At 45.0% G+C, this 21,967-nt stretch overlaps 5 non-coding genes and 1 pseudogene across 5 annotated transcripts; all 6 read left to right on the forward strand.

The window, feature by feature from the left end:
* Nucleotides 1-1,468: 1,468 nt before the first annotated feature.
* LOC130299180 (U2 spliceosomal RNA) lies at nucleotides 1,469-1,659 on the forward strand. The gene has a single exon (XR_008850366.1). It is a non-coding gene; the product is annotated as a U2 spliceosomal RNA (small nuclear RNA).
* A 2,090-nt stretch (nucleotides 1,660-3,749) lies between these two features.
* LOC130299182 (U2 spliceosomal RNA) lies at nucleotides 3,750-3,940 on the forward strand. The gene has a single exon (XR_008850368.1). It is a non-coding gene; the product is annotated as a U2 spliceosomal RNA (small nuclear RNA).
* Nucleotides 3,941-6,030: 2,090 nt separating this feature from the next.
* LOC130299183 (U2 spliceosomal RNA) lies at nucleotides 6,031-6,221 on the forward strand. The gene has a single exon (XR_008850369.1). It is a non-coding gene; the product is annotated as a U2 spliceosomal RNA (small nuclear RNA).
* Nucleotides 6,222-8,310: 2,089 nt separating this feature from the next.
* Nucleotides 8,311-8,501, forward strand: LOC130299184 (U2 spliceosomal RNA). The gene has a single exon (XR_008850370.1). It is a non-coding gene; the product is annotated as a U2 spliceosomal RNA (small nuclear RNA).
* Nucleotides 8,502-10,592: 2,091 nt separating this feature from the next.
* LOC130299157 (U2 spliceosomal RNA) lies at nucleotides 10,593-10,810 on the forward strand (annotated as a pseudogene).
* Nucleotides 10,811-16,199: 5,389 nt separating this feature from the next.
* On the forward strand, nucleotides 16,200-16,391 carry LOC130299200 (U2 spliceosomal RNA). The gene has a single exon (XR_008850385.1). It is a non-coding gene; the product is annotated as a U2 spliceosomal RNA (small nuclear RNA).
* Nucleotides 16,392-21,967: the final 5,576 nt, after the last annotated feature.

A 21,967-nucleotide genomic window follows, 5' to 3' on the forward strand; every position in this document is an offset into this window, starting at 1 on the left:
TATAGACCAAAGTACAGAGGGTTAGGCTATGCTATTGTGCACCTACCTGATGCATCAGAAGGTGCGAGGCCCTTGCTAAATTCTGTGCACAGACTTTGAGATCTATGCTTTAGACTGTATCTAAACCTGCTCCAACATGGACTGACATTCTGGCCTACTTTCAGCCGATGCGACTTGTCTGTCGCTGAACAGTCGCTTTTTATGTATTCAGCACCTATGTATAATGTTGTAAAAATGCTCTAGAAGCTAAAGTCGCAGAAATGTCACACATATTTGGCCTGCAACTTTCTGTGCGACAAATTCAGACAGGAAAAATCAGTATAAATCCTTAGAAAATTATCCCCCAGTGTCTCCATCTGCTGGCGGTATTGAATAAGCATTGCTGCACTGATGGGGTATGCATTAGACGAAAAAAAAGAAGAAAAAGAAGAATAATACGCCCAGAAAAGAGGCGAAAAGGAGAAAAACGTAAAAAAACGTGAAAAAAAAGTAAGAGGAAGAGAAGGGAAAAAAAGGTGGAAATGGGTTTAAAAGTGATTTCGGCGGAGAAATATATATATATATATATATATATATATATATATATATATATATATGCGCACACACACACATAGATATAAACGTATTCTCCGTTGAGATATTGCAGCCGCTGCTGTGTCCAGGCCCAGGAGCCTTAGCACTGTGCTGTGATGTCACTCAATACCACTGACATCACTAGGTGTAAACAACATCTCTCCTTTGCTGTGTATGTGACTATGGAGCTGTTTGGTGATGTCGTCTATTACGGCCTTCATAGAAGCAACAGGAGATTGTTGCATCCATCTTGAACCCTCAGAACTACAGTGCTATGATGTCACTCACTTCCACAGGCCTTGCAGAGTGTAAACAACAACAACCCAGCTTTGTTGTGTATGTAACCAAAGGGATTTGTGATGTCACCTAGAACCTTCACAGCAGCGACAGCTTTATGAGGAGCATCAGCACTGCTCTGCCTGAGCAGAACCATCACCGCCATAGGTTGTCAAATAACCCGGATTTAACCCACACAGGTAAGTCCAATGGGGTGCAGGCATGTCCTCTATGCTTACAGCTTCCCGTGGGTGTTGGTTTGATACCGTTTGGGGACAGCCAAGGAGGCATCTGCAGGCAACAAAGGTAGGTGTGTGCTTGTGTGTGTGTTTCCTATGCAGATCCTAAGCCCAGTGTCACATGCAAGTAGGAGGAGTAAGAAGGGTTCCTGGCAAATCCGGGTTATGGATTGCATTTAAAAAGGCCCCGTGGGAGTGCAATGGGCCCCTGTCTTGCTGCTTAGCAATAATGGTATGGGTTTAGGTTCTGCTGTGTGTACTGGTGGTTGACTGCCCCCCAGCCCAGAGTGTGCATGGAAAATTGTCTGGCAGCCTCCCTGACAGCAAGCAGTGATAGTGCCCATGAAGGGGACCTTGTTGGGCCCGCCCCTTTCACGGTTATCGCTTCTCGGCCTTTTGGCTAAGATCAAGTGTAGTATCTGTTCTTATCAGTTTAATATCTGATACGTCCCCTATCTGGGGACCATATATTAAATGGATTTTTGAGAACGGGGGCCGATTTCGAAGCTTGCTTCCGTCGCCCTATGCATTGACCCGATATGGCAGTATCTTCGGGTACAGTGCACCACCCCCTTACAGGGTTAAAAAGAAAGATTCCTACTTTCATTGCTACCTGCTTGCTGGCTAGCCAGCTAGCCAGCCCTGTGGGCCTTGCTGCTGCTGCAGCCAAAAAACAAAAGGTGGTGCTGCTGCTGCTTCTGCTGCTTCTGCTTCTGCTTGTGTCTGGCCCCTGTTGGAGCGTCCAGGCACAGGACTTCTGCTGCTGCTGACTAAATGGCCTCCTTAATTGGATCATTTGAGTAGCCAGCACACCTGTGCAGGTAGGGCATGACATGATAGGCAGCTGCCTTGATAGCGGGTGGGTGCTGAATGTTCCTAATTGACAAAATAAGATTAATGCTTATGAAGAAATATAAAATCTCATCCCTTCCCCAATATCGCGCCACACCCCTACCCCTTAATTCCCTGGTTGAACGTGATGGACATATGTCTTTTTTCGACCGTACTAACTATGTAACTATGTAACATAACATGGGGGGGGGGGGGTCTCCTGGCTGTTCACACAGGTGTGTCATTGCTGTACATTGACCATGCATTGCTTCTGTGGTATTGCAAAGGCAAAGACAAATGCTTCCAGCCATCCATTGCACTAATGGATTGGTCATCAGCTGGCTGTCTATGTCCCGCATCAATATAGACCAAAGTACAGAGGGTTAGGCTATGCTATTGTGCACCTACCTGATGCATCAGAAGGTGCGAGGCCCTTGCTAAATTCTGTGCACAGACTTTGAGATCTATGCTTTAGACTGTATCTAAACCTGCTCCAACATGGACTGACATTCTGGCCTACTTTCAGCCGATGCGACTTGTCTGTCGCTGAACAGTCGCTTTTTATGTATTCAGCACCTATGTATAATGTTGTAAAAATGCTCTAGAAGCTAAAGTCGCAGAAATGTCACACATATTTGGCCTGCAACTTTCTGTGCGACAAATTCAGACAGGAAAAATCAGTATAAATCCTTAGAAAATTATCCCCCAGTGTCTCCATCTGCTGGCGGTATTGAATAAGCATTGCTGCACTGATGGGGTATGCATTAGACGAAAAAAAAGAAGAAAAAGAAGAATAATACGCCCAGAAAAGAGGCGAAAAGGAGAAAAACGTAAAAAAACGTGAAAAAAAAGTAAGAGGAAGAGAAGGGAAAAAAAGGTGGAAATGGGTTTAAAAGTGATTTCGGCGGAGAAATATATATATATATATATATATATATATATATATATATATATATATGCGCACACACACACATAGATATAAACGTATTCTCCGTTGAGATATTGCAGCCGCTGCTGTGTCCAGGCCCAGGAGCCTTAGCACTGTGCTGTGATGTCACTCAATACCACTGACATCACTAGGTGTAAACAACATCTCTCCTTTGCTGTGTATGTGACTATGGAGCTGTTTGGTGATGTCGTCTATTACGGCCTTCATAGAAGCAACAGGAGATTGTTGCATCCATCTTGAACCCTCAGAACTACAGTGCTATGATGTCACTCACTTCCACAGGCCTTGCAGAGTGTAAACAACAACAACCCAGCTTTGTTGTGTATGTAACCAAAGGGATTTGTGATGTCACCTAGAACCTTCACAGCAGCGACAGCTTTATGAGGAGCATCAGCACTGCTCTGCCTGAGCAGAACCATCACCGCCATAGGTTGTCAAATAACCCGGATTTAACCCACACAGGTAAGTCCAATGGGGTGCAGGCATGTCCTCTATGCTTACAGCTTCCCGTGGGTGTTGGTTTGATACCGTTTGGGGACAGCCAAGGAGGCATCTGCAGGCAACAAAGGTAGGTGTGTGCTTGTGTGTGTGTTTCCTATGCAGATCCTAAGCCCAGTGTCACATGCAAGTAGGAGGAGTAAGAAGGGTTCCTGGCAAATCCGGGTTATGGATTGCATTTAAAAAGGCCCCGTGGGAGTGCAATGGGCCCCTGTCTTGCTGCTTAGCAATAATGGTATGGGTTTAGGTTCTGCTGTGTGTACTGGTGGTTGACTGCCCCCCAGCCCAGAGTGTGCATGGAAAATTGTCTGGCAGCCTCCCTGACAGCAAGCAGTGATAGTGCCCATGAAGGGGACCTTGTTGGGCCCGCCCCTTTCACGGTTATCGCTTCTCGGCCTTTTGGCTAAGATCAAGTGTAGTATCTGTTCTTATCAGTTTAATATCTGATACGTCCCCTATCTGGGGACCATATATTAAATGGATTTTTGAGAACGGGGGCCGATTTCGAAGCTTGCTTCCGTCGCCCTATGCATTGACCCGATATGGCAGTATCTTCGGGTACAGTGCACCACCCCCTTACAGGGTTAAAAAGAAAGATTCCTACTTTCATTGCTACCTGCTTGCTGGCTAGCCAGCTAGCCAGCCCTGTGGGCCTTGCTGCTGCTGCAGCCAAAAAACAAAAGGTGGTGCTGCTGCTGCTTCTGCTGCTTCTGCTTCTGCTTGTGTCTGGCCCCTGTTGGAGCGTCCAGGCACAGGACTTCTGCTGCTGCTGACTAAATGGCCTCCTTAATTGGATCATTTGAGTAGCCAGCACACCTGTGCAGGTAGGGCATGACATGATAGGCAGCTGCCTTGATAGCGGGTGGGTGCTGAATGTTCCTAATTGACAAAATAAGATTAATGCTTATGAAGAAATATAAAATCTCATCCCTTCCCCAATATCGCGCCACACCCCTACCCCTTAATTCCCTGGTTGAACGTGATGGACATATGTCTTTTTTCGACCGTACTAACTATGTAACTATGTAACATAACATGGGGGGGGGGGGGGTCTCCTGGCTGTTCACACAGGTGTGTCATTGCTGTACATTGACCATGCATTGCTTCTGTGGTATTGCAAAGGCAAAGACAAATGCTTCCAGCCATCCATTGCACTAATGGATTGGTCATCAGCTGGCTGTCTATGTCCCGCATCAATATAGACCAAAGTACAGAGGGTTAGGCTATGCTATTGTGCACCTACCTGATGCATCAGAAGGTGCGAGGCCCTTGCTAAATTCTGTGCACAGACTTTGAGATCTATGCTTTAGACTGTATCTAAACCTGCTCCAACATGGACTGACATTCTGGCCTACTTTCAGCCGATGCGACTTGTCTGTCGCTGAACAGTCGCTTTTTATGTATTCAGCACCTATGTATAATGTTGTAAAAATGCTCTAGAAGCTAAAGTCGCAGAAATGTCACACATATTTGGCCTGCAACTTTCTGTGCGACAAATTCAGACAGGAAAAATCAGTATAAATCCTTAGAAAATTATCCCCCAGTGTCTCCATCTGCTGGCGGTATTGAATAAGCATTGCTGCACTGATGGGGTATGCATTAGACGAAAAAAAAGAAGAAAAAGAAGAATAATACGCCCAGAAAAGAGGCGAAAAGGAGAAAAACGTAAAAAAACGTGAAAAAAAAGTAAGAGGAAGAGAAGGGAAAAAAAGGTGGAAATGGGTTTAAAAGTGATTTCGGCGGAGAATATATATATATATATATATATATATATATATATATATATATATATGCGCACACACACACATAGATATAAACGTATTCTCCGTTGAGATATTGCAGCCGCTGCTGTGTCCAGGCCCAGGAGCCTTAGCACTGTGCTGTGATGTCACTCAATACCACTGACATCACTAGGTGTAAACAACATCTCTCCTTTGCTGTGTATGTGACTATGGAGCTGTTTGGTGATGTCGTCTATTACGGCCTTCATAGAAGCAACAGGAGATTGTTGCATCCATCTTGAACCCTCAGAACTACAGTGCTATGATGTCACTCACTTCCACAGGCCTTGCAGAGTGTAAACAACAACAACCCAGCTTTGTTGTGTATGTAACCAAAGGGATTTGTGATGTCACCTAGAACCTTCACAGCAGCGACAGCTTTATGAGGAGCATCAGCACTGCTCTGCCTGAGCAGAACCATCACCGCCATAGGTTGTCAAATAACCCGGATTTAACCCACACAGGTAAGTCCAATGGGGTGCAGGCATGTCCTCTATGCTTACAGCTTCCCGTGGGTGTTGGTTTGATACCGTTTGGGGACAGCCAAGGAGGCATCTGCAGGCAACAAAGGTAGGTGTGTGCTTGTGTGTGTGTTTCCTATGCAGATCCTAAGCCCAGTGTCACATGCAAGTAGGAGGAGTAAGAAGGGTTCCTGGCAAATCCGGGTTATGGATTGCATTTAAAAAGGCCCCGTGGGAGTGCAATGGGCCCCTGTCTTGCTGCTTAGCAATAATGGTATGGGTTTAGGTTCTGCTGTGTGTACTGGTGGTTGACTGCCCCCCAGCCCAGAGTGTGCATGGAAAATTGTCTGGCAGCCTCCCTGACAGCAAGCAGTGATAGTGCCCATGAAGGGGACCTTGTTGGGCCCGCCCCTTTCACGGTTATCGCTTCTCGGCCTTTTGGCTAAGATCAAGTGTAGTATCTGTTCTTATCAGTTTAATATCTGATACGTCCCCTATCTGGGGACCATATATTAAATGGATTTTTGAGAACGGGGGCCGATTTCGAAGCTTGCTTCCGTCGCCCTATGCATTGACCCGATATGGCAGTATCTTCGGGTACAGTGCACCACCCCCTTACAGGGTTAAAAAGAAAGATTCCTACTTTCATTGCTACCTGCTTGCTGGCTAGCCAGCTAGCCAGCCCTGTGGGCCTTGCTGCTGCTGCAGCCAAAAAACAAAAGGTGGTGCTGCTGCTGCTTCTGCTGCTTCTGCTTCTGCTTGTGTCTGGCCCCTGTTGGAGCGTCCAGGCACAGGACTTCTGCTGCTGCTGACTAAATGGCCTCCTTAATTGGATCATTTGAGTAGCCAGCACACCTGTGCAGGTAGGGCATGACATGATAGGCAGCTGCCTTGATAGCGGGTGGGTGCTGAATGTTCCTAATTGACAAAATAAGATTAATGCTTATGAAGAAATATAAAATCTCATCCCTTCCCCAATATCGCGCCACACCCCTACCCCTTAATTCCCTGGTTGAACGTGATGGACATATGTCTTTTTTCGACCGTACTAACTATGTAACTATGTAACATAACATGGGGGGGGGGGGGTCTCCTGGCTGTTCACACAGGTGTGTCATTGCTGTACATTGACCATGCATTGCTTCTGTGGTATTGCAAAGGCAAAGACAAATGCTTCCAGCCATCCATTGCACTAATGGATTGGTCATCAGCTGGCTGTCTATGTCCCGCATCAATATAGACCAAAGTACAGAGGGTTAGGCTATGCTATTGTGCACCTACCTGATGCATCAGAAGGTGCGAGGCCCTTGCTAAATTCTGTGCACAGACTTTGAGATCTATGCTTTAGACTGTATCTAAACCTGCTCCAACATGGACTGACATTCTGGCCTACTTTCAGCCGATGCGACTTGTCTGTCGCTGAACAGTCGCTTTTTATGTATTCAGCACCTATGTATAATGTTGTAAAAATGCTCTAGAAGCTAAAGTCGCAGAAATGTCACACATATTTGGCCTGCAACTTTCTGTGCGACAAATTCAGACAGGAAAAATCAGTATAAATCCTTAGAAAATTATCCCCCAGTGTCTCCATCTGCTGGCGGTATTGAATAAGCATTGCTGCACTGATGGGGTATGCATTAGACGAAAAAAAAGAAGAAAAAGAAGAATAATACGCCCAGAAAAGAGGCGAAAAGGAGAAAAACGTAAAAAAACGTGAAAAAAAAGTAAGAGGAAGAGAAGGGAAAAAAAGGTGGAAATGGGTTTAAAAGTGATTTCGGCGGAGAATATATATATATATATATATATATATATATATATATATATATATATGCGCACACACACACATAGATATAAACGTATTCTCCGTTGAGATATTGCAGCCGCTGCTGTGTCCAGGCCCAGGAGCCTTAGCACTGTGCTGTGATGTCACTCAATACCACTGACATCACTAGGTGTAAACAACATCTCTCCTTTGCTGTGTATGTGACTATGGAGCTGTTTGGTGATGTCGTCTATTACGGCCTTCATAGAAGCAACAGGAGATTGTTGCATCCATCTTGAACCCTCAGAACTACAGTGCTATGATGTCACTCACTTCCACAGGCCTTGCAGAGTGTAAACAACAACAACCCAGCTTTGTTGTGTATGTAACCAAAGGGATTTGTGATGTCACCTAGAACCTTCACAGCAGCGACAGCTTTATGAGGAGCATCAGCACTGCTCTGCCTGAGCAGAACCATCACCGCCATAGGTTGTCAAATAACCCGGATTTAACCCACACAGGTAAGTCCAATGGGGTGCAGGCATGTCCTCTATGCTTACAGCTTCCCGTGGGTGTTGGTTTGATACCGTTTGGGGACAGCCAAGGAGGCATCTGCAGGCAACAAAGGTAGGTGTGTGCTTGTGTGTGTGTTTCCTATGCAGATCCTAAGCCCAGTGTCACATGCAAGTAGGAGGAGTAAGAAGGGTTCCTGGCAAATCCGGGTTATGGATTGCATTTAAAAAGGCCCCGTGGGAGTGCAATGGGCCCCTGTCTTGCTGCTTAGCAATAATGGTATGGGTTTAGGTTCTGCTGTGTGTACTGGTGGTTGACTGCCCCCCAGCCCAGAGTGTGCATGGAAAATTGTCTGGCAGCCTCCCTGACAGCAAGCAGTGATAGTGCCCATGAAGGGGACCTTGTTGGGCCCGCCCCTTTCACGGTTATCGCTTCTCGGCCTTTTGGCTAAGATCAAGTGTAGTATCTGTTCTTATCAGTTTAATATCTGATACGTCCCCTATCTGGGGACCATATATTAAATGGATTTTTGAGAACGGGGGCCGATTTCGAAGCTTGCTTCCGTCGCCCTATGCATTGACCCGATATGGCAGTATCTTCGGGTACAGTGCACCACCCCCTTACAGGGTTAAAAAGAAAGATTCCTACTTTCATTGCTACCTGCTTGCTGGCTAGCCAGCTAGCCAGCCCTGTGGGCCTTGCTGCTGCTGCAGCCAAAAAACAAAAGGTGGTGCTGCTGCTGCTTCTGCTGCTTCTGCTTCTGCTTGTGTCTGGCCCCTGTTGGAGCGTCCAGGCACAGGACTTCTGCTGCTGCTGACTAAATGGCCTCCTTAATTGGATCATTTGAGTAGCCAGCACACCTGTGCAGGTAGGGCATGACATGATAGGCAGCTGCCTTGATAGCGGGTGGGTGCTGAATGTTCCTAATTGACAAAATAAGATTAATGCTTATGAAGAAATATAAAATCTCATCCCTTCCCCAATATCGCGCCACACCCCTACCCCTTAATTCCCTGGTTGAACGTGATGGACATATGTCTTTTTTCGACCGTACTAACTATGTAACTATGTAACATAACATGGGGGGGGGGGGGGTCTCCTGGCTGTTCACACAGGTGTGTCATTGCTGTACATTGACCATGCATTGCTTCTGTGGTATTGCAAAGGCAAAGACAAATGCTTCCAGCCATCCATTGCACTAATGGATTGGTCATCAGCTGGCTGTCTATGTCCCGCATCAATATAGACCAAAGTACAGAGGGTTAGGCTATGCTATTGTGCACCTACCTGATGCATCAGAAGGTGCGAGGCCCTTGCTAAATTCTGTGCACAGACTTTGAGATCTATGCTTTAGACTGTATCTAAACCTGCTCCAACATGGACTGACATTCTGGCCTACTTTCAGCCGATGCGACTTGTCTGTCGCTGAACAGTCGCTTTTTATGTATTCAGCACCTATGTATAATGTTGTAAAAATGCTCTAGAAGCTAAAGTCGCAGAAATGTCACACATATTTGGCCTGCAACTTTCTGTGCGACAAATTCAGACAGGAAAAATCAGTATAAATCCTTAGAAAATTATCCCCCAGTGTCTCCATCTGCTGGCGGTATTGAATAAGCATTGCTGCACTGATGGGGTATGCATTAGACGAAAAAAAAGAAGAAAAAGAAGAATAATACGCCCAGAAAAGAGGCGAAAAGGAGAAAAACGTAAAAAAACGTGAAAAAAAAGTAAGAGGAAGAGAAGGGAAAAAAAGGTGGAAATGGGTTTAAAAGTGATTTCGGCGGAGAAATATATATATATATATATATATATATATATATATATATATATATGCGCACACACACACACATAGATATAAACGTATTCTCCGTTGAGATATTGCAGCCGCTGCTGTGTCCAGGCCCAGGAGCCTTAGCACTGTGCTGTGATGTCACTCAATACCACTGACATCACTAGGTGTAAACAACATCTCTCCTTTGCTGTGTATGTGACTATGGAGCTGTTTGGTGATGTCGTCTATTACGGCCTTCATAGAAGCAACAGGAGATTGTTGCATCCATCTTGAACCCTCAGAACTACAGTGCTATGATGTCACTCACTTCCACAGGCCTTGCAGAGTGTAAACAACAACAACCCAGCTTTGTTGTGTATGTAACCAAAGGGATTTGTGATGTCACCTAGAACCTTCACAGCAGCGACAGCTTTATGAGGAGCATCAGCACTGCTCTGCCTGAGCAGAACCATCACCGCCATAGGTTGTCAAATAACCCGGATTTAACCCACACAGGTAAGTCCAATGGGGTGCAGGCATGTCCTCTATGCTTACAGCTTCCCGTGGGTGTTGGTTTGATACCGTTTGGGGACAGCCAAGGAGGCATCTGCAGGCAACAAAGGTAGGTGTGTGCTTGTGTGTGTGTTTCCTATGCAGATCCTAAGCCCAGTGTCACATGCAAGTAGGAGGAGTAAGAAGGGTTCCTGGCAAATCCGGGTTATGGATTGCATTTAAAAAGGCCCCGTGGGAGTGCAATGGGCCCCTGTCTTGCTGCTTAGCAATAATGGTATGGGTTTAGGTTCTGCTGTGTGTACTGGTGGTTGACTGCCCCCCAGCCCAGAGTGTGCATGGAAAATTGTCTGGCAGCCTCCCTGACAGCAAGCAGTGATAGTGCCCATGAAGGGGACCTTGTTGGGCCCGCCCCTTTCACGGTTATCGCTTCTCGGCCTTTTGGCTAAGATCAAGTGTAGTATCTGCATTTGGTCTGGTCGGAAGGTGTCTGTGGTACCCCGCTTCTCGGCCTTGGGGGATTGTCTCTCCTTACGGAGGGACTTCACCCCCTTGCTGCTATTGGGGAGCGGGCTTAGTCCACGGACAACGGGTTGCGATCCCCCTGTCTCTGGGACCTTGTGTCTCAGAAGGCATTTTCGGTACGTTGAGCGTTACCTGTAGCTTCGGAAGCACCTAGGGTACCCCCGACCTCTGCCTTGGGTAAGGGTTCCGCTTTTATAGCGGGATTCCGAGCCCCTGCTGCTATTGGGGAAGGGGCTTAGTCCCTGGGTGTGGAAGATGCCGTTCTCCTGGGCTTTCCCCTCTGGGGAAATGTCGATGCGAAATACCATCCGCATAGAGGTGTCGGAGAGCCATCGTCAGTTGAAGAACCTCCGCTTCATTGCGGAGGTGATTCTTCTTGACTACTTCCGCCTCAATAGGGAGGACATCCTGTGTCTAAATGACCAGGAAAGCCGTGGCCTGTATACCGTCACCTTCACGGCCACGGCGTGTTGCGATAACATCTATGCAACCTTGTCTGGTGCGGACCAGAGGGACGATAGACTCGACGGTCTTTCGTTCCAGTTCCTCTATGGTGAGGAACATATACCGTTGGTGGTGGCTATGCACAGCCCTTATGTGACCACGGAGGATATAGCCACTTTTCTTCGGCGATACTGCGAAGAGGTGCGATTCGCAAACAAAATCTTGAACTCCGTGCGGTTCTGGAACGGCAAGAGGAAGTTCTGGGTCAAGCTCCGTAAGGATCCCGGTGGTATTGGGGGTCTTTGCCATCCGCCCCCAAATTTTGCCATCGGGAGAGTTCGGGGCTTCTTGTTCTATCCTCAAATGCCTATGTATTGCCGAAATTGCTTGAGGTTTGGCCACACCCAGGAGACCTGCGGCGCGGAGCGTGTGATTCGCTGCAATAGGTGTGGCCAAGAAGGTCACATAGCCTCAAGATGTAGCCATACGATAAGGTGCAACCTCTGCGGAGAGGAAAATCACGATTTTAATTCCTGTCCCCATAAAGCAAAAACTACGATGGGTGGGTCAAGGCTGGGCCCACCCAAAGAGGGGACAGGACAAAAGACGTCCTTTTTTAAGATGCCCAAACCCCAGATGGCAGGTACTGATGGGTCCAGGCCCAAGACCTCTGGTGCTCCATCGGGGGGCCCACCGGTGGTAGTGCTAGGGGGAGGCCATGGGGATTCCACGAAGCCCGGGCGGGTAATCGAGTTTACTGCCCGGGAAATTGAAAGACGTCGATCGACTTCCTACCTGGCTCAAGAGCCCGCCGAAACTTCTGAAGGGGGCTCACCTGTGGCGGGTGGCAGCCGACGGGCCTCGGTGGGGGCAAAGGTGGACCCAAAATTGCAGCATAAGCCAGGTACTGGCTTGGCCCAGGGTCGCCCTGCTCCGGACGAAGAGGCCCCGGTGAAAGCCCGCCGGAAGGGGAGCCAGGTGGCCAGGTCTGAGCCCGGTCCTGTTACTCCGCCTATACAGGACAGGGCCAAGAAGATAAGTGGCGCCAAACCAGGGTTTGCTGCCCCGCCAGCAGTGGACCCGGTGGGTAAAACTGGCCATCGTCGATCGATGGGGAAGTTGGAGCAACAGTCCTCAGCAACGCTTGCTGGGGAACAAGCGATGAAAACTTCCCAAGGTAGCGGCAAAGGTTCCGGAAAAGAGGCCTCACAGGCCCCTGTGCAGCAGTTCCAGTCGTCAAATGATGAAAGAAGACGCAGATCCATCAGCCGGGGGCCAGAGATTACATCGAGTGAGAGCAACACAGAGGATATGGACAGCAGTGTGACATTTAAAAGACAAAGAGAAGAAGAAGAGGAAGACATTCAAAGGAAAGCGGCGTGCCGTAGTTCGGACGAGAGCGAGCTCAGGGTCGGGGCATCATCGATCTCAAGCTCCGACCCTCAGAACATCAAGGAGCTGATGACCCCGCAGGCGGGGGATGACGGTACGCAGCTTATTATTGACTTTGATTCTCCAAGCACTGACTCTCCATAAACTATGCCTATCCCTGTAAAAATTGCCTCACTCAATGTGAGGTCCTTAAAGAGCCCTGATCGCAGGGCTGCTTTATTTTCTTATCTAGAGACATGTGACTTTGACCTTTGCCTGCTACAAGAATGTGGAATCCCTAGTAAAATGGACTATAAAGACTTAAAAGAAGACTGGAAGCTGGGCCCATCCATATGGTCCGGTGCAAATGACTGTCGTTCTGTGGGTGTTGGGCTGCTCTGCCGAGGCCAGTCCTTTTCTATTCATACAGTAACTGAGATTGTGCCTGGCAGAGCTCTTTTAATTCATCTATATTTTAATGGACTTTTAATTCGTGTTTTAAATGTGTATGCCCCTCCTGATAAACAGGATCGGGCAGAACTATTTGAAATTTTACCACTGTTTTGTGTTGGGTCTTCTCCCCTGCTGGTGGGAGGTGATTTTAACTGCATACGTGATGGGGAACACCGGCAGGGTGGGGATATTAATCGTAAAGACCGCACTTCTTACCTGCTTAAAAATTTTATTGATGATTTTAATTTGAAAGATTGCTGGAAGGATCTCTTGCCGGAGGACCCGGGCGCCACATGGTCCAATGGAAGAGTGAGCTCCAGAATCGATTTTATTTTTTCCTCTAGAGCTTTTAAACCCCTGAAATGCACGCTCGAGCAGAATATCTTCTCTGATCATAAGCTCCTCTTGGTGGGCCTGGAGCTAGAGGGGGAGCAAAAAGCAAAAAGGGGCCTCTGGAGATTAAACACCACACTCCTAGAGGACCCTGAGATAAAAGAGGAGTTTGTGCGGACCTACCAGTGCTGGCAATCACAAAGAAAACCCCACGAGCCTATGCTGCACTGGTGGGAGGGCACCAAATCTAAAATCAGATTTTTTTTTATCAAAGCAGGTAAGAAGAAGGCAAAAATGGAAAAACAGTGGTTTTATGTTCTTAACATGCGTTTAAATGTACTTTTTAAATTGAAAGAAGCTGGTATGGATGTAGAAAATGATATTTTAAACCTTAAAACTGAAATAAAACATGCCATAGAAAAGAAAGGGAAACAAATCATTTTTAACTCACATGTGCAGCACCTGGAGGAGGGCGAGAAATGTTCCCGTTTCTTTTTTAAAAAAGTGATGAATAGGAGGGATATCATCCAAAACCTTGAGGGTGAATCCACTCCAAAAGGCATGTTAGATGCAGTTTTTAACTTCTACCAGCTTCTTTTTAATAAGAAAGATCTTAATCCATCCTTTTTAGAACATGTTCTTAATTCCCTTGATTTTAAGCTAGATGTTTTAGACCAGGAGGTTTTATCCCGTGATCTTAACTTAGATGAACTTTTATTTGTTTTTAAAAGTTTTTCTAGTGGGAAGGCCCCTGGGGAAGATGGTTTACCCATCGAATTTTATTTAGCTTTTTGGGATATTTTAAAGGATGATATGGTTTTATTGTATAAAGAAACTTTTATTGTTAATGAACTCCCCCCTTCCTGGAGGAGGGGGATTGTATCATTACTTTTTAAAAAAGGTGAAAAGGATATGCTAAAAAATTGGCGCCCCATCACACTTTTAAATGTCGATTATAAAGTTTTAGCCAAGTTATTAGCTGTCCGTTTTAAACCTTTTATTCATAAATTAATTCACCCAAATCAGGTTTGTGGGGTACCTGGAAGGTCTATAGCTGAATCCCTAAATATTTTAAGAGATGTTTTATGGTATTTTAAGGATAGAAATCAAACTGTAGCAATTTTATCCTTAGACTTTGAAAAAGCCTTTGATAGGGTCTCCCATGAATACCTGTTTTTAGTTCTTAAAAAGATGGCAGTGCCTGAAACGATTTTAAGCCGAATCATGCTTTTATACCGATCCTGTTTTAGTCAAGTCTCTGTTAATGGCTTTTTAACCAGCGGTGTTCCTCTTTTATCAGGTGTCAAACAGGGCTGCCCCCTGTCCCCACTCCTTTTTATTTGCGCAATCGAACCACTGATGGCCCTCCTCAGAAAAGACTGGGTAGTAAGAGGCGTACCGATACCTGGTGGAGGAGGGACCCATCTAAAGGTGTTGGGGTACATGGATGATGTCACCATACTGTGCCCGGACTCTCCATCCATGAGGGGGGCATTGAGGAACACCAGCTATTTCTGCGAGGTCTCTGGTTTTAAGCTAAACACAGATAAATGTGACTGTTTTTATATTGGCTCCTGGGATTCATCCATCACCCCAGGAGTCACAATGCAACAGGATCAAATTAAAGTTTTAGGTATTGTTTTTAACCAGGTCAATGATGGGAGCCCTAACTGGGATTCAGCTATAGCTAAGATGGAGAAGAAGATTTTAATGTGGAATCTTAGAAACCTTACCATGGAGGGGAAGATTTTAATAACAAAGATGGTTTTACTCCCTATTATGCTATACATTGCCATGGTATTTCCTCCATCTATTTTATACATTAAAAAAGTAACTAGAATTGTTTTTACCTTTTTATGGGGTTCAAAAATGGAGAAATTAAAGCGTGATTTTATGTACAAAAGTAAAGATAATGGCGGGAAAGATGTTCCTAACCTTTTTACTTTCTTTTACATAAAGTATTTCTGTTTCTGTTTTAAAATTATTAAATCCGATGGCATTTTTAGCTGCTTTTTAAGGTACGCTGCGGGCATGGTTTTTAAAAGATGGTTGCGCATCCCTCTGAACGCTCCGGTGCTTCTGTGTCCCCCAAAACATTATGTGGTGTTGGAAAAGACAGTCAGGCTCCTAGGTCTCCAAGATTTGGAGCCTGACATACTGGGGGACCAGAGAAAGGTATCAAAGGTCCTCAGGCGGAGTGAGGTTACCCTGGCAGTGTCCAATTTCACACAGGCAAGATCCAAAAAGGTATGGCGGAACGTGTACGGGAAGTTTCTGGCGAATGTACACAGGGATCTTGCCTGGGCAATCGTCCACCAGTGCCTCCCTACTCGTGAGTTCCAGCACAGGCGAGGACTGGTGGCGAGAGCCAAGTGCCCGAGAGATGGCTGCGGAGTGGACGAAACGGTGCTGCACATATTTTGGAACTGCCCTTTTGCACGGGAGCTTTGGAGGAAGGTAGGCCCACTTTTGAAGTGGGCCTGCGGCCTAAAAGATTTTAATCACGAATGTGTCTTTTACGGTCTTTTTAACTGCCCCAATTTTAAACAGCAGATGATCTGCTGGATGATTATTAATTGTTTTAAAAATGCCATCTGGAAAGTTAGGAACATCTTACTTTTTAAACATGATTTTATTGATGTTAAAAACTGTATAAAGCTGGCCCTGAGTGAGATGTACATCTATTACCTAAGAGACAAGAAACAGTTGGGGGCCAGCGAGGCAGCATCCATGTGGTGTCTGCCTCTATGGAACGAAATAACAGTATAATCAGTTTTTATGATATTTGTATAATGTTTTATCCTGCCATTTTTATTTTTTCTCCTTTTATTACTGGTTTTATTATTTGTATTTTAAAACTTTTGTGAACCTTTTATTATTTTGCATTTTAAATTTTGTATGGTTTCTTATTTATTCAATAAAATTTTGTTGAAACCTTAACCTTATCTGTTCTTATCAGTTTAATATCTGATACGTCCCCTATCTGGGGACCATATATTAAATGGATTTTTGAGAACGGGGGGCGATTTCGAAGCTTGCTTCCGTCGCCCTATGCATTGACCCGATATGGCAGTATCTTCGGGTACAGTGCACCACCCCCTTACACGGTTAAAAAGAAAGATTCCTACTTTCATTGCTACCTGCTTGCTGGCTAGCCAGCTAGCCAGCCCTGTGGGCCTTGCTGCTGCTGCAGCCAAAAAACAAAAGGTGGTGCTGCTGCTGCTTCTGCTGCTTCTGCTTCTGCTTGTGTCTGGCCCCTGTTGGAGCGTCCAGGCACAGGACTTCTGCTGCTGCTGACTAAATGGCCTCCTTAATTGGATCATTTGAGTAGCCAGCACACCTGTGCAGGTAGGGCATGACATGATAGGCAGCTGCCTTGATAGCGGGTGGGTGCTGAATGTTCCTAATTGACAAAATAAGATTAATGCTTATGAAGAAATATAAAATCTCATCCCTTCCCCAATATCGCGCCACACCCCTACCCCTTAATTCCCTGGTTGAACGTGATGGACATATGTCTTTTTTCGACCGTACTAACTATGTAACTATGTAACATAACATGGGGGGGGGGGGGGGGTCTCCTGGCTGTTCACACAGGTGTGTCATTGCTGTACATTGACCATGCATTGCTTCTGTGGTATTGCAAAGGCAAAGACAAATGCTTCCAGCCATCCATTGCACTAATGGATTGGTCATCAGCTGGCTGTCTATGTCCCGCATCAATATAGACCAAAGTACAGAGGGTTAGGCTATGCTATTGTGCACCTACCTGATGCATCAGAAGGTGCGAGGCCCTTGCTAAATTCTGTGCACAGACTTTGAGATCTATGCTTTAGACTGTATCTAAACCTGCTCCAACATGGACTGACATTCTGGCCTACTTTCAGCCGATGCGACTTGTCTGTCGCTGAACAGTCGCTTTTTATGTATTCAGCACCTATGTATAATGTTGTAAAAATGCTCTAGAAGCTAAAGTCGCAGAAATGTCACACATATTTGGCCTGCAACTTTCTGTGCGACAAATTCAGACAGGAAAAATCAGTATAAATCCTTAGAAAATTATCCCCCAGTGTCTCCATCTGCTGGCGGTATTGAATAAGCATTGCTGCACTGATGGGGTATGCATTAGACGAAAAAAAAGAAGAAAAAGAAGAATAATACGCCCAGAAAAGAGGCGAAAAGGAGAAAAACGTAAAAAAACGTGAAAAAAAAGTAAGAGGAAGAGAAGGGAAAAAAAGGTGGAAATGGGTTTAAAAGTGATTTCGGCGGAGAAATATATATATATATATATATATATATATATATATATATATATATATATATGCGCACACACACACATAGATATAAACGTATTCTCCGTTGAGATATTGCAGCCGCTGCTGTGTCCAGGCCCAGGAGCCTTAGCACTGTGCTGTGATGTCACTCAATACCACTGACATCACTAGGTGTAAACAACATCTCTCCTTTGCTGTGTATGTGACTATGGAGCTGTTTGGTGATGTCGTCTATTACGGCCTTCATAGAAGCAACAGGAGATTGTTGCATCCATCTTGAACCCTCAGAACTACAGTGCTATGATGTCACTCACTTCCACAGGCCTTGCAGAGTGTAAACAACAACAACCCAGCTTTGTTGTGTATGTAACCAAAGGGATTTGTGATGTCACCTAGAACCTTCACAGCAGCGACAGCTTTATGAGGAGCATCAGCACTGCTCTGCCTGAGCAGAACCATCACCGCCATAGGTTGTCAAATAACCCGGATTTAACCCACACAGGTAAGTCCAATGGGGTGCAGGCATGTCCTCTATGCTTACAGCTTCCCGTGGGTGTTGGTTTGATACCGTTTGGGGACAGCCAAGGAGGCATCTGCAGGCAACAAAGGTAGGTGTGTGCTTGTGTGTGTGTTTCCTATGCAGATCCTAAGCCCAGTGTCACATGCAAGTAGGAGGAGTAAGAAGGGTTCCTGGCAAATCCGGGTTATGGATTGCATTTAAAAAGGCCCCGTGGGAGTGCAATGGGCCCCTGTCTTGCTGCTTAGCAATAATGGTATGGGTTTAGGTTCTGCTGTGTGTACTGGTGGTTGACTGCCCCCCAGCCCAGAGTGTGCATGGAAAATTGTCTGGCAGCCTCCCTGACAGCAAGCAGTGATAGTGCCCATGAAGGGGACCTTGTTGGGCCCGCCCCTTTCACGGTTATCGCTTCTCGGCCTTTTGGCTAAGATCACGTGTGGATTTCTGTGCGTGGTTTGGGTTGAAAGGAGTGGTGATCGGGGCCCTCTTTACGGGGGGCCCTGGATTGTTGCTGAGCTGCGATCGTGGGTTTTACCTGCAAAAATGAGCGAGAAGGCGCGTGGACTTGAGGACACGGTGCGGATCTACGTTCCTGGCGAGCACCGGGGGACGATCGGACTTGACCAAATCGTTGTGGAGATTCTTCGCAAGCTTGATTACCTACAGGTATGGAATGTATTGGCTATACAGGATTTTCCTAGGCAAGGAATTTATGATATTACTTTTTGTGGTTCTGAGATTTGCCAGAGAGTCTATATGGATCTTGAAGAAATGAAGAGGAAAAGTGAGCCTGCTATAATGAAGAAGATTAAAGTGGAACCGTTATTTATGAATACAACAAAGGTAGTAATTGTCCACATGTATAATCCTAAGGTTTCTGATGAAATGGTTACAAACTTTTTGTTCCGGTATTGCGAGGAAGTGAAATTTATAGGAAGACTTAAGAACAAGTTTGGGTACTTTAATTGTAAGAGAAAGTTTATTGTAAAAGTTAAAAAAGATGAAGGAATGCAAGATGGAAGGAAGAGCATACCACAGGTGTTTTCTATCGGAGGAGAGAGAGGTTTCTGCTTTTATGAAGGCCAGTTGCAATATTGTAGAAAGTGCCATGCCTATGGCCATGTGCAGGATTATTGCCCTGAGAAAGGAGAATGTTGCAGAAATTGTGGGAAAACTGGTCATGAAGCAAGTATTTGTACAGAGAAGAAGACATGTGATATCTGTGGAAGTGAGGAACATTTGGCAAGAGGCTGTGATATGTGGTATAAAAAGAAGAGAAGTTATGCTGATGCAGCTGGGAATAGAGGAGAACAAAGAGAAAAAGGGGGAGGGAGGTTTGTTCCTGGAGTTGGTGAGAGTGTGAGTGTGAGTGTGAGTGTTAATGTGGCACAGGTGGCTGAGGAAAGTTCTGTGATAGTGGAGCACATTAGCACTCAGGAGAGGTCAGGGGAGGAGGGTGTTTCCACTGCTGTGACTGGTGAGGAGACAGGTGTGGCAGGTGAATTTACCTTGGTGAAAAAGAAAAAAGCAAAAAAAGTGAAAGTGGTGGAGAAAATTGAGACAGTGTATGGTGATGTTCTTTCTAGTGAAGAGGCTATGGATGATATTGAATGTCCAAACCCAATTGTGGGGGAGGAGGAGGGAATGGAAGTTGTTGGGTCATCTCAGAGATCTCTAACACCTGGTCAGAGAGTTTCTCGCAGTAAGGAAGAAGAGGAGGAGGAAGATGAGGATGTGCAGGTTGTGAATAAAAGGTGTAAGACAGGGAGCTGGTCTGAGGATCAGGAAGCCCTTGTTCTTGGTAGTGATAATGAAATAGACAGGGACTCTAACATAGGGTCGCCTGATTGTTTTGCAAGTTTACATAGGAAAGTTGAAGGCCAAAATGTTAATTTCTAAGTTAAGATGGATTTTAAAGCATTTGGTTTTCTTTTCCTAGTTATTATGACTTTGGTTGTAACAACTATTAATGTAAGAAGTATTGAGTCTGAAATTAGGAGAGCTGCAATTTTTGATATTCTTGAGAATGTTAGAAGTGATGTGATATGTTTACAGGAGTGTGCAATAAAGTCAGCACCTTATGCAAATGAGTGGAAGTGTGGGCAGTCCTTCTGGTCCACATGTGCAGAAAACAAAAATGAAGGTGTTGGGATTTTATTGCGAAACAGGGACATTAAAGTTTTAAATTGCCAAACTTTAGTACCTGGTCGTTGTATGGTTTTAATTTTTGAGGTTTTGGGCCAGAGGATGAGAATTTTTAATGTGTATGCTCCAGCAGAAAAACAAGCACGTTTGTCTTTTTTAGAGTCCCTTAAGTTTTTTATCCCTGGTCGTGAAGATACTATTATTGTTGGCGATTTTAACTGCATTAGATCCGTCAATGATCGTGAGAGCTCTGCTGAGGTTAGAACTGATATTACTTCCAATGTTTTAAATCAAATTATTCAAGACTTGCATTTTACTGATGTTGGACTGATGGTTAGCACTGATGAAAGATATACGTACATATCAGATAGTGGCCGCTGTAAATCCCGGATCGATTACATCCTGGTCTCTGATGGGATTAAGGTGGTCCGGTGCAATCAAATGATGTCAACTTTCTCAGACCACAAGATGGTGTCGGCTGAGATAAGTGTCACAGAGTCCCTTCATTTTGGGAGGGGGCTCTGGAAATTAAATGTAAGTCTATTGGAAGATGAGGAAGTAATGGCTGGTTTTAATCATGTGTTTTTATCCTGTGTTTCTAAACAACCTGATTTTAGTAATGTCTTAGTGTGGTGGGAATGGGCTAAAGGAGAGTTTTCTAATTTCTTTAAGATGTTTTGCATAAAGAGAGCACAAGAGAAGAGGAGGAGTGATGAAAGGCTTGTATCCCGGTTAGAGACTCTCTATAAGTTTAAACGTGTTGGTGTGGAGGTGGAGGATGAGATTGTTAAGGTGAAGGGGGAGATGAAAAAAAGGTTGTTGGAAAAGGGAAGGAATATTGTATATAAGTCTAAAGTGCAGCACCTAGAAGAAAATGAGCAGTGTACACGGTATTTCTTTAAAAAATGTTTTAATGCTAAAGGTGTTTTTAAATCTGTTTTTACCCCTACGGGGGAAGTTTTTGGAGAGGAGATGGTGAAGGAGATTGGCAGATTTTATGAGACACTCTTTAGTAATAAGAGCAGAGCCAGTGAGATGGAGATGAATGATTATTGTAATATTTTGGAGAATAATGTTCCTGTTGAAAAAGTAGATTTTTTGATTGATGATGTTAGTGAAGGGGAGATCAAGCAGGCCCTGGATAAGATGGCCAAAGGGAAGACACCAGGCTGTGATGGTCTCCCCGCTGAGTTTTATTCCGCGTTCTGGAATATTTTAAGTAAAGAGTTTACACGGGTGGTGCAATATGTTTTTAACTCAGGTGTTTTAGCTGAATCTATGAAGAAAGGGGTCATAACATTAATTCATAAAAAAGGTGATGGCAGAGATCTTAAAAATTGGAGACCTATAACTTTATTAAATTGTGACTACAAGATAATTGCTAAGATTGTGGCTAATAGACTGAGTGATGTAGTGGACCACCTTGTGGGAGAATACCAAGTTTGTGCAGTACCGAAAAGAAAAATAACAGATAATTTATTGCTTTTAAGAGACTCTATTTATTACAGTAACTTTAACAAGAATGCACTGTTTGTTGAGTCCATAGATTTCGAAAAGGCTTATGATAAGGTTGCACATGATTTTATGTTCATTGCTTTAAAACACTTAGGTATTCCAGAAAAGTTATTATCTGTTATTATGAGTTTTTATCATGGGGTGACAAGTCAGATTTTAGTAAATGGGCATGTGGGGCCTGCTTTTAATGTCTTGTCTGGAGTCAGACAGGGATGCCCACTCT

This window comes from Hyla sarda, unplaced genomic scaffold, assembly GCF_029499605.1.
Source record: "Hyla sarda isolate aHylSar1 unplaced genomic scaffold, aHylSar1.hap1 scaffold_1042, whole genome shotgun sequence".
NCBI classification, from domain to species: domain Eukaryota; kingdom Metazoa; phylum Chordata; class Amphibia; order Anura; family Hylidae; genus Hyla; species Hyla sarda.